This window comes from Anabrus simplex, chromosome 7, assembly GCF_040414725.1.
Source record: "Anabrus simplex isolate iqAnaSimp1 chromosome 7, ASM4041472v1, whole genome shotgun sequence".
In the NCBI taxonomy this organism is placed as follows: domain Eukaryota; kingdom Metazoa; phylum Arthropoda; class Insecta; order Orthoptera; family Tettigoniidae; genus Anabrus; species Anabrus simplex.
The window spans coordinates 159,861,046-159,874,169 of NC_090271.1; the positions used below are offsets into that span (position 1 = coordinate 159,861,046).

General features: G+C 42.9%; 1 protein-coding gene across 1 annotated transcript in view; it reads right to left on the reverse strand.

The window, feature by feature from the left end:
- The window catches only part of nebu (nebulosa), a 168,473-nt gene extending 155,704 nt beyond the window's left edge, over positions 1-12,769 (reverse strand). Inside the window, exon 1 of the mRNA XM_067151406.2 lies at positions 12,749-12,769. The gene's annotated coding sequence lies outside the window, so the exon portion shown is untranslated. The remainder of the gene's footprint in view (positions 1-12,748) is intronic.
- Positions 12,770-13,124: the final 355 nt, after the last annotated feature.

Genomic DNA, 13,124 nt, shown 5'->3' on the forward strand with positions numbered 1-13,124 from the left:
TGCGGTACTAATCAAAAGTAGCGTAGACTCGCGGTTTTCCACATATTATAGCACTACTCACAGGTAATGAAATACGCACGTGCAATACAGACATATGCTGTTTCGCACATTGCGGTGCCATTTACAGGCAACGCAAATCTATGGTGTTCATCACATATGTGTACTAACCACAGGGACTCGTACTATCCCGTGGTGTTCTTCATATAGTGGCTACTAATCATAGTCAAGCCAGAACCATGATATCATATAGTGGTACTAATCACAGGTGCTGTAAAAGCCGGCAGCGCACACTGTCGCTACTAATCTCAAACCTATTTTGTACCTAACATAGTGGTACTACGCGCAAATAAAAGCGACCCATGGTGTTCCCCGCGTGGTGGTACTAATTACAAGTAGTCTCACGGTTCTAATTTGATCATCCCTTGGTCGCCCCTCTTAGTCGCCTTTTACGGCAGGCAGGGGATAGCGTGGGTGTATTCTTCGTCTGCGTCCCCCACCCACAAGGCGTGTCTTCCAGAGTGCAAAGAATTACAATCGCAATCTGTGGCTAACGAAATAACTATTACATTTAAATGGCTTAGTTCGGCTCCTTGGCCGAATAGCCAGTTCAGAGGGCCCTGGGTTCGATCCTGGCCGAGTTGGGAATTTAAACTTTGATTAATTCCTCTGGCTTGGCGGCTGGGTGTTTATGTTTGTCTAAATACACCATTTACACACATCATACTACAAACCACTACCGAAATACGAAAAATAATACATCCCTCCACTTGGGTTGACGTCAGGAAGGGCATCCGGCCGCAACACTGGACTAAATCCATACAAAGTGCCGACCCCAGGTAACTGGGAAAAGGCCGGTAAGAGAAGAAGAATAAGATTTTGTTCAAATGCCTTATAACGCTGAGGAGGTGGCCTTGCGGTTAGGGGCGCGCAGCTGTGAGCTTACATTCGGGGGATAGTGGGTTCGAAGAATTCTGTCAGCAGCCCTGAAGATGGTTTTCCATGGTTTCCCATTTTCACACCAGACAAATGCTGGGGCTGTACCTTAATTAAGACCAAAGTCGCTTCCTTTAAACTCCTAGCCCTCTCATATCCCATCATCGCCATAAGACCTATCTGTGTCGGTGCGGCTTAAAGCCGATTGTGAAAAAAGAAAGATGTATTCAAGCAAATATGTTACGTTCCTCATTATATAACCCGTTCTTAATATTTTAAAATTATCATTGCTTTTAAATCTCACTAATGACTTCTTACGGTTTTCGAAGACACCGAAATGTCGGAATGTTTGTTCAAAACACCTCAGATACCACAGCATTGAACGCGGATCGAATCCGCCGCCATGGGCTACCTTCTGCGCTATTCAACCCGGTAGCAGTCTATTAGACGATATGATAAATGGCTTGGTGCTCAAAGTATTTGGAGATTCATATTTTTTACATCAGTTTTTAACCCGGACTCAGCGAGGGATTCCACAACTACCGCCTCAAGGTCAGTGGCCTAGAGCGTGAGACATTTGGGCGGGATACAACGGGGGGGGGGGGAGGACTGATAAATATCCCAGGCAGCCTCACCTGCTGAACAGGGGCCTTGTGGCGGATGGGAATATTCGAAGGGATAGGCAAGGAGATTGAAAGGGAGCGAACTTAAGTAGGTTCTACATTTGCCTGGAAATGAAGTGGGAAACCATGGTAAAATCACTTCGAAGATTGCTGAGTAGAGTGGACCCTGTTCCAATCCTCGTACCACTATTCAAATTTCTTGGCAGAGCCGGGAATCGAACCGGGGCCTCTGAGGGTGGCAGCTATAATCACAATAACCACTACACCACAGAGGCGGACTACTCCTGTTCATAGCGTCCTACTGTGGCTCCGACGTCCACCTTTCACTGCTGTATCACGCATTCAACCGTCAGTCGGTCTCCTGTGAAAATGGGACGGGAGACGAGGCTATCTCCAAGGTACCTGGTTTCGTCAGTGCCACGAACACTCCTTAATCATTAATTCGTTATCGCTCAGTATGACGTGCGACTTCGGCTCTGTTAGGCCTATCACATGACCCAGTAGAATTTTATTGGCTACCGGAAACGTGCTCAACAATAATCCCAGTCATTATTTTATAGGCTATTCACTCAGAACATGCTCTGAAGTTCAATACAATTGGCCTCAGTTACAGCGTGCTGGCATTGCCATTTAGACTGCCCGCATGTCAGTTTGTACGTTCTATTTTACTCTGCCAGATGGCAGAGAAAATGCTGAGTTTTGTTTATTTCTGTCGCATAAACACTGAAAGTGTCACCAAAGATGTTTTACACGGCAACACTGCCCGGCTCCTTGGTTGAACAGTCAGCGTCACAGCCTTCGGTTCAGAGGGTTCCGGCTTCAATTCTCGACCAGCTCAGGGGTTTTAGCCGCATCTGGTTAGCTCTTGTAGCTTGGTGACAATGCGTTTATATTTCTCTCATTAAACACTTAACAGGCATATACAACACAGTCCGACTCGTTGGCTGAATGGTCAGCGTACTGCCCCACGGATTTGAGGGCCCCGGGTTCGACTCCCAGCTGGGTCGGGGATTTTAATCGCTTCTGATTAATTCTTCTGGCTCGGCGACTGGCTGTTCGTGTCCGTCCCAACATTCTCCTCTTCATATTCAGAGAACACACCACACTACCAACCACCGCTGAAATACGCAATAGGGATTACATACCTCCATATAGGGTTGGCGTCAGGAAGGGCATCCGATCGTAAGACAGGGCCAAATCCCCACATGCTACGCAGTTCACTTCCGTGAAAGTGGAAGAAGAGAAGGCTAGTGGCTTTACATCGCACCGACACAGATAGGTCTTATGGCGACGATGGGATATGAGACGGCTAAGAGTTGGAAGGAAGCGGCCGTGGCCTTAATTAAGGTACAGCCCCAGCATTTGCCTGGTGTGAAAATAGGAAACCACGGAAAACCATCTTCAGGGCTGACGACAGTGGTATTCGAACCCACTATCTCCCAGATGCAAGCTCACAGCCGCGCGCCTCTAACCGCACGACCAACTCGCCCGGTAAGACGAGAAGGAAGAAGGCATACACAACACAGCACACTATCATCGACCACATTAATGAATACCCCCACATTGATTTGGTGTCAGGAAGGGAATCTGGTAGCAAAAGAAGGCCATTTTCGCAAGTGACACAGTTCATAGTCCTCTACGATGGTGTGGAAGAAGAGGAATAATAATAATAATAATAATAATAATAATAATAATAATAATATACGACAGAGTTGTGAAAGGATTTTTCACGACTATTAAAAAATCTGACTACTCGTATTGGGTTTGGACCCGCGTTCTTAGGATCCGGCGGATGACATACTATCCTTTTTTTTCTAGGGGCTTTACGTCGCACCGACACAGATAGGTCTTACGGCGACGATGGGAGAGGAAAGGCGTAGGAGTTGGAAGGAAGCAGCCGTGGCCTTAATTAAGGTACAGCCCCAGCATTTGCCTAGTGTGAAAATGGGAAACCACGGAAAGCCATCTTCAGGGACATACTATTCTACCATTGCTCCAAACAGAAAACTAGTACAATGGTAACATCTGAATGAAGAATGATCAGTCTAAAATTCCCATATGTACAATATGATAATTTCGATAGGTGATCACTATTAATCGTACTGAAGCCGTTTAATTTACATTGTAAATGAGAAAGAGGCACGAGATAATGACATGTTTTTCTCCCAGCTGTGTGATGAGGCAGGTTTACTTTCTCAGAAAGATGAATGAGAAGTTTCTCTCCCTCGAGCGGATGACAGAGTTGTTCAGTAGTTCAGGAGACATGGCATGTAACAATGATCGCACGCCGCAAGGTAAATGCAGAACTGGGATGGCGGTCAAGGACGATGCTGTAGCGTGAATTTAAATCGTGCGTACTCTTGAATTAACCACTGTAGTATGTATTGCATGTTGCATTCTCCCTCACCATTAGCCTAGGTCTCACTGAAGAGGCGTACTAGAGAAATGAGGGTGAGGCAGTTTCCTGTTGCTTTCCTCACTGAGCCAGAATGTACTACTACATATCAGTTTGCCAAGCCTACTGAAATATATACACCAACAGACCCATGAGCGGCATTTTCACACCATTCATGATAAGGACAATTTGCACAAGGAATAGTGTTATTGGTAAAGCCCGGATTTTTATGCAGTAACAGGTTAGATTGCAAACTAATTTGTTTAGTAGGCAGTGTCGGCGACCCGCTCTTCCATAGTGTAGCAACAGTAACATAAATTATAGGGGTTCTGATGGGCTGTACCCCTAAAATTTATGCAAACCCCATAGCATAATCGTTGTGAAGGTAGACTATACTTGCTACCCGTTTCAGTCAGTTTGCATTCTAACCTATTAATGCATAAAAATCCGGGCTCTAGTTATTGGCATTGATCATATCTCAGTCACTTTCATATTGTTAACGCCAAGGCAAAGACAGACACAGGTCAATGAAATCAAGACATTTGTTCAAGCCCATACTAGAACTAGGTCTCGCCTAGCAATCTAGACTTTCTGCTTCTACACTTCTTACTTTTTTTTAAAATCACCAATAATCGAGTCTTACCATCGTCTCCAAGGTCTCTCTGACTTTTTTCTTTTTTTAAATTTTAAAAATTTATTTTACGTCGCACCGACACATATAGACTACAGTAGGTCTTCTGGCGACGATGGAATAGGAAAGGGCGAAGAGAGGGAAGTATACGACCGTGTCTTTAAGGTACAGCCCCAGTATTTGATATGGAAATGGGAATCCACGGAAAATCATCTTCAGGGCTGCCGACAGTGGGGTTGGGACCTACTGTCCCGAATGTAAACTCACAGCTGCGGGACCCGAACCGCACAGCCAACTTGCTCGGTGCTGCTTCTCTGCTTGTGTCACGTGAGGCTGAGTGCACACTGTACAGTGCCTAAAACTAGTCTTGAATTTGTGATAGAGCTAGAAACCGCGCCCAAGCTTACGGGCAGTAGAGAATATGCTGTACATTAGTTTCTTTCTTAATGATTTAGTAGAGCTCCTGGTCTTTATACAGTATGTATAACGAATATCAGGACAGTAATCTTTGAATAGAGTTAGAGACTGTGTTATCACAAAGCAGGCGTGTTTACTGTACTCTTGTAATACAGCATTTTGGGTTCATATTCATTAATAAAGCACATCTGCAGTTTTGCTCTAAGGGAATGGATCTAACGACCTGTGGACTCATTTTCTCGACAACGCGAGATCTCTTCGCATTGATACAAATAAATTCTGCCTCTATTTCTTTCAGGGATACCCATCCTGGCATTCGTGTTTCAGAAACGCACTGTAGACTATATACAGTAGGTGAAAGACTGTGGTGTGCAGTCTGTTCCAGCACTCATATCCTGGCGAGAGCTTACGAAATTTGCCAAGGTCACATGATACGATCACTGTGGTTTGATTCATGCTATACGTTCTCTACTCAATTATGTTATTCTGGACGAGAGTCTTTAAAATACCTCGAATATCTATCTACAAGTTTGTATGCACTATTTTCGTATAGTTCAATGATACTCAACCGCTGTACCTATGTTGTACTTTCAGATACTTATTATCAGAGCCCGGAAGTTTATTTATTGTTGATAAAATAGGCAGGAAAATAATTGAGAATCCACAGCCTGTTTCCAGTCATTCGACCGGGTCAGGAATGGAATGAATGAAGCCCCATCTAGCGGCGAGGATAGAAATTATGCCAACTGCCGAAGCCTGTCACACTCCTCTGGAGCAATGATGATTGAAAGATGAAATGAAATGATATTGGAGAGTGTTGCTGCAATGAATTATGACAGGGAAAACCGGAGTACCCGGAGAAAAACCTGTCCCGCCTCCGCTTTGTCCAGCACAAATCTCACATGGAGTGACCCGGATTTGAAGCACGGAACCCAGTGGTGAGAGGCCGGCGCGCTGCCGCCTGAGCCACGGAGGCTACTAAAATAATTTAAAATAGGCACTTATAATAACAAATATGGGCACTATATAGGCCTAAAAAAGATGCTTAAGCTACGTAATACACATCTGCATCACATTTTAGTACTTAATCTTACATCCTCCTGTGGGTGGAGATGGTAGAAGAACGTCCACGGTATCCCCTGTCAGTCGTAAGAGGTGACTACAAGTGGGACCAGGGCCTCTCAACTTGGGAGTGGAGATTGACGACCACAGATCCCCTAGCTGAGTCTGGCGTGGTCCTTTCCTGTCTGACCTCCCTTGGTCAACTCTTCTTTTCCGACCCCGACGGCAGTAGATTTGCGAGGCCTTGGGTGTCTCATTTTCACGCTGTTCGTGGGCCTTCCCTTTCTCTTGCCGATACCTTCATTTTTCGAAGTACCGGATCTCTTCCATTTTGCTGGCATTCGTTAGTAGAGGATGGTTACGAAGTTGTTCTTTCTCATAAAACTGCAATACAGCACTAAATTTTGCGTAGCAAGGACGGGACCTGTCAACTCTGCGGCCATTTGGCTTGCGGAGTTCTCAGTAGAGATTTGTGCAAGTTAATACGAAAACATCGTTTGTGTAAATGGTATTTTTTATCTACTAAGTTAAAATGATTTTTGCTTTTTTTATTAATACAGTACGTTCTTTTCATTGATTACTTTTAATACATAAATAAGAGCAGAAAATATCCACAGCCTAAAACAAAGCAAAAAACCAATTAGACTATCAAATAGGCTACGGAAGATAATATAGGCAGAAAATACAAAATAATAACCGGTCCTACCGTTCCCAAACGTACGGTAACGTGTTTGTTTCTATGTAACACTTCGATATACCTACCCAGACAAAAAAAAAAAAAAAAGGCATTTTGCTTCACTTCCGGGCTCTACTTATTATTTACCCTTTTGAGTGCTAAGTATATCCAGTTAAATACATAGTTCTATACTAAAATATTTTCACTATAGTGTACGTCGTTAACTGAAGCCATCCATCCTTTAACTACCGTACGTATTATGTTATCATGTAAACTAGCTCCGAGCTTTACATGAAGCTACGTTTATGTAATGGGCTTCGTTTTGATAATAATTTTAAAGTAGTGCAGAAGCAATTTTCCACACATCCTGCACCGGATACGCTTAACACTGGGTGTATCTTTAATCTTCCGACACAGAGTTGGATGAGTTGGTCAGAAAGCAGATTTATTATTATTATTATTATTATTATTATTATTATTATTATTGAAAATCCACAGCCTGTTTCCAGTCACTGGACCGGGTCAGGAATGGAATGAATGAAGCTCCCCATCTAGCGGCGAGGATAGGAATTGTGCCGCCTGCCGAAGCCTGTCGCACTCCTCTGGGACAATGATTAATGAATGAGAGATGAAATGAAATGATATTGGAAAGTGTTGCTCGAATGAATTATGACAGGGAAAACCGGAGTACCCGGAGAAAAATCTATCCCGCCTCCGCTTTGTCCAGCACAAATCTCACATGGAATGACCGGGATTTGAACCACGGAACTCAGCGGTGAGAGGCCGACGCGCTGCCGCCTGAGCCATGGAGGCTACATTATTATTATTATTATTATTATTATTATTAAAGATTACGTGACAGTCATTTTGAAGCATTAAAATAATATTTTTGGTTCAAGATACTGATTCGAGACTTCTCATTAAGTCTACGTCCTAATAATATCGCCACAATAAGCTAAATACGTGCGATGAATATGTTGGCAAGGGAGCCAATGGTCCTGGTCCTGAAAGCCAAACAATAGGCACATTATGACAGCACGCTGACCACGTGCACCCTAATATTTGAAGATCATCTACCTATGCAACAGACTTCTTGGCAAACCAGGCAGTATTCGTCACGAGTGTCCTATTCTGAGTACGGTACGTTATGTTTACCATTTCAGAAACAGTTATGACACATCCCAAGGCACACAAAGTGATTTTGAACCATGTGCTAATTTATTCCTAAACAAATGATACTTCGTACTTCGCTGTCAACCGAAGATCAAGGATATAAGTGTAGAAAGCTCACTTACTCTGGGAATTTGACTGTAAATACGAAATATCCAGTTTTAGGTGGAGTTTTAACCACAAGTTTCACGACTTTTATTTTTAAAATCCCACGTGTGTTGTTGGGATTAGAGCCGTCCCGGTCTTGACGAGACTCCATCTAGTGACGATGTCACCTGACCAACATTTCCCCAACAGATCTCTAGATTACCCCGCCACCTCCCAATGGACAGTACCTATAGATTTTACACAACTGAAATATTGTGCACCGTGCGTTCCACAAAGATAATATTTAGTTAGCTATTCACAAAGAACACATAATATGCTACTTGAAATTTCGCACTTCTAGAATTCACCTTCTTGACACGCCATGAGCCCAAAAGCCTATACAGTATCATGTTTGATAAAGTTACATGTAAAAACTCTTTAATACGTATATAACGGCGTGAACCACCGGTGGTTATTTCTGTAAAAGAGTTTTAATCCCCTTGGGTTGGTATGCAGAATAAATAAATAAATAAATAAATAAATAAATAAATAAATAAATAAATAAATAAATAAATAAATAAATAAATAAATTACATACTTATTTTGAAGAGTCTCTTTTTACGAATACAGAGAATTTCAACATTTTGGTTTTACGTCTTACTAAACCGAGCTCGATAGCTGCAGTCGCTTAATTGCGGCCAGTATCCAGTAATCGGGATATAGTGGGTTCGAGCCCCACTGTCGGCAGCCCTGAAGATGTTTTTTCGTTGTTTCCCCATTTTCACACCAGGCAAATGTCGGGGCTGTACCTTAATTAAGGCCATGGCCGCTTCCTTCCAATTCCTAGGCCTTTCCTATTCCTACTTTTAAAGTTTATGGAGAGGTCGCGGTGCCGGAATTTTATTCAAATATATATTTTTTTACGTGCCAGTGAGTGTACCGACACGATGCTGGCGTACTTCATCTTTAAATACCACCAGACTCAGCCGGTATCGAACCCGACAACTTGAGCTCACAAGGCCAGTGTTCTACCATCTAAGGGACACTTATTAATGTAGAGATGTTAACTGTCAGCCATTAGTAGTGCTATAAATGGAGAACGTTCGCTGATTGTGTTTTGAAAGCTCTTAATAGACCCACCAACTGGGAGCGTGTTATGCTGGATGTCCGTGAAATGAAGCGCTGATAAATGAACCAACACGACGAGAGAGATAACGATTTACAGATGTTTATTAGGGCGTTTTGTGCGAGTGACACGAGCCCGAACCACGCTTACAAGCGTGGCAGAAGAAAGCTCCACCTTTCCACAACATATGAGTTGAAAATTATTTGCGAATCACTACGATATCTGGCAAGAAAACACAGTAGCTTGTCAGATACCATACATTCAGAATAGAGTATCCTAAAATATTTTGATTTATTCTATACAAATGAACTGGGGAGGGGGAGTCATTACTGTGGCAGCTTAGTTGCAGGATTTTTACACGTTTGATATAACCTATGTTGGAGTTTTCACCTGAAAATGTTAAGAAGCGTCAGGAAGGGAATCTAGTCTTAAACCTTGGCCAAAACTCAAACTGAGTCAGGATAGCTCCCACGACCCTTGAAATACCGAAGATAAACTGAGAAAGTTTTAAAGTCTTAGTCTATCTCTTTTTACGTCGCACCGACACAGATAGGTCTTATGGTGACGTTGGGACAGGAAAGGGCTAGGAGTGGGAAGGAAGCAGCCGTCACCTTAATTAAGGTACAACACTAGCATTTGCCTGGCATGAAAATGGGAAACCACGGAAAACGATCTTCACGGCTGCCGACAGTGGGGTTCGAACCCATTATCTCCCGAATACTGGATACTGGCCGCACTTAAGAGACTGCAGCTATCGAGCTCGGTATTAGTTTATCTTAAACTGTTAGTTTAAATTTCCACACATTTGTTATAACTTTCTAGTGTACTAAAATTAGCTTTACAAAATTATATCCTTTTTTTTTTTGGGACGGGAATACAATTTGTAATATCGTCCGGCTTCTTGGCTGCGTGGGTAACAGTCACATTCGGTTAGAGGATCCTGAGTTTGGTTCCTGTCTAGTCCAATGACTTAGCTGTCTGGTCAATTCCTTGGCTCGGGGGCAGGGTGTCTCTGTTTTAATACACAGCTCATCATTTATACACATCATACTATTAAAGACCGCAAAAACAAGGCGAATATATCCTTGCACATAGGGTTCGTGTGAGGTAGGGCATCCAGTTATAAAACTGAGCCTCGTATACACATGTCACTCAGATGCACGGTAACCCCACTAAGATGTAGGAAGAGTGACATAAGAAAGAAGTGACATTTAGAACAGTCTCTGTTTACGATGTAACAGAGAAATAACAAAACGTTAATGAAATATAAAACATAGTTGTCCCAGACTTAAGTAAAAAAGCAATACTACTACATGAAGATTTTTCACACATTGTGAAAATTGAACTTCTATGAGTGCATCTTTAAAATTTATCTTTTTTAGAAAATTTATGCCCACCGACTCAGAGGTCTTATAGCAACCATGGTATAATACAGGGGTAGGAATGGGAAGGAAGTGACCGTGGCCTTAATGTACAACCCCAGCATTTGCCTGGCGTGAAAATGGGAAACCACGGAAAACCATCTTCAGGGCTCCCGACATTCTAGTTCCAACCCTTTATCTCCCGAATGAAAGTTCACAGCTACAAAACTCAAACTGCATAGCCACTCGCTCGGAGTATGTAAATACATCTTAACGACAATCTATGATCTTCTTCTTCTTCTTCCTCCTCCCACATCTGGGGGTTCGTGGGAGCGAACTATGTCGCATATGAGGATTTGGCCCTGTTTTATGACTTGATGCCCTTCCTGACGCCAACCCCATATGAAGGGATGTATTCAGCACTGCATGTTTCTGTGGTGGTTGTCTGAATATGAACAGGAAAGTGTTGAAAAACAAACACCCAGTCTCCGAGACGGAAGAATTAACCAAACGCGATTAAAATCCCCTGAACCGTCCAGGAATCGAACCAGGAACCCTGTGAACTGAAGGCCTCAACGGTGACTATTCAGCCAATGAAACGGAATCACGACAATATGATGCCTTTCTATGTTCTCTGTTTGCCACTAGTACTACTCATTTCGAGCTCGATAGCTGCAGTCGCTTAAGTGCGACCAGTATCCAGTATTCGGGAGATAGCGGGTTCGAACCTCATTGCCGGCAGCCCTGAAGATGGTTTTCCATGGATTCCTATTTTCACACCAGATAATGGTAGGGCTATACCTTAATTAAGGCCACTGTCGCTTCCTTCCCATTCCCAACCCTTTCCTGTCCCGCCGTCGCCATAAGACGTGAACCACCTTGTAAAAAGAAAAACAAAGTACTTATCTTATGTTCATTATATCAAAATAATTAAAAAGAAGAATCTAACCGCATTCTCTTGTGCTTACTGAGCTAGTACACTATTCTAGTACGTAACCTGTTCTCCACTTACCTCTCATGACCCTACAACCGAAGCCAGTTCACACGCGCAGTTCATCTAACGTTTTAATTACCACAGCTTGTATATTTTCACTGCTAACGCGCTTTTGATGCTTTTCCCACTTGCTTGTGACAACAAATAGTAGTCGGCGATTTGTTTATCTTTTAGTGAAACTCACCTTCGGTCAATGTAAAACTATTTTGTAAGCATTTCGTACCAATTGGGCCGAGTAAGAAAGTAAGGTATGACTAAACCGAAGGTTGTGGGTATGATTCCCGTTCAGGCAAAGAACATTCAAGAATGTTTAAATGCACCTCCATGATGTCAGTAGATCTATAAACGGGAAAATTAACTCCTGAGAGTGAAATTTCCAGCACCACAATGCCTTAAATTTTTTTATTGCCATAAGAAAGAAGACTTTAAGGAAGTGTTGCTTTACATCGCACCGACGCAGATAGGTGTTATGGCGACGATGAGATAGGAAAGGGCTAGGAGTGGTAAGGAAGAGGTCATTACCTCAGTACCTGCCTGGTGTGAAAATGGGCACCCACGGAAAACTATCTTCAGGGCTGCCGACAGTGGGGTTCGAACCCACTATCTCCCGAATGCAAGCTGACAGCTATGCACAGCCACTCGGTCGGTAGAAGAAAAAGGAAAACGCCAAACGTTGTTTATTATTGTACCTTCATTATTTTTCGTAGAAAATACCAACGAAATATAAAAAGATTCTCTAAGATGGAATGGAGAGAACCTCAGTTTTTAATTACAATCTCATATTGATGAATCGCACTCATTTAAGTAACTAATATTATTTTGCTATTCTAGGTATACGCACTCAAAGCAGATACGTGACCTGAATCATTATGAGTAAGGTCCTAGGAATTATTAGTGACACACCTTTGCTCAAATTAGTAATTCTTAAGTTTTTAAAATCATGCATGGGTAAGAAGTGGATCAAATGGGGGAGTTTATCCACTTTCACTCACTGCGCTTAAGGAATATAATATGTTACTTCACGAAACAAACATATCTCAGCACCATAACTCACATTCCTGAGTAATTTGTCAAAGAAAAATATTGAAAATATTATCTAAAAGCACTGGTATTCCGTCAAATGTCGTGAAAACACGGAGTTACAGTATAACACGTAAAGTGAAGGTTGTTGCTTTCCTGAACCACGCATTTATAATATCGGGGAGGCCGCACCACTGGACGACAGACCCACACACAGACGATGAACACTGAGTGAATGTGAACGAGAACTCACCTGTATCGCGGCGAGCGAGCTGCCGAGTGAGTACTACTGGACGTGTTACACTCCATCACGTTATATGTGCTCTGGCCCCGCCTAGCAGCCACCTGCTGGCCGCCGGCGTCACCACCCTTACCGGCATCTCGCAAATGAAAGATGCTTCGACTTTTATAACGGGGTGCAAGTAGAATTGCTAGGCGTCCTTAATAAAATGAGATGTCCCATATTATTGAGAAACGAAGTGATAGTGGTTGTAGATTTAAGAGAAAATGACGGAGCTCGATAGCTCGATAGCGTCCAGTATCCAGTATTCGAGACCCCACTGTCAGCAGTTCTTAAGATGGTTTTCCGTGGTTTCCCATTTCCACACCAGAAAAATGCTGGGGCTGTA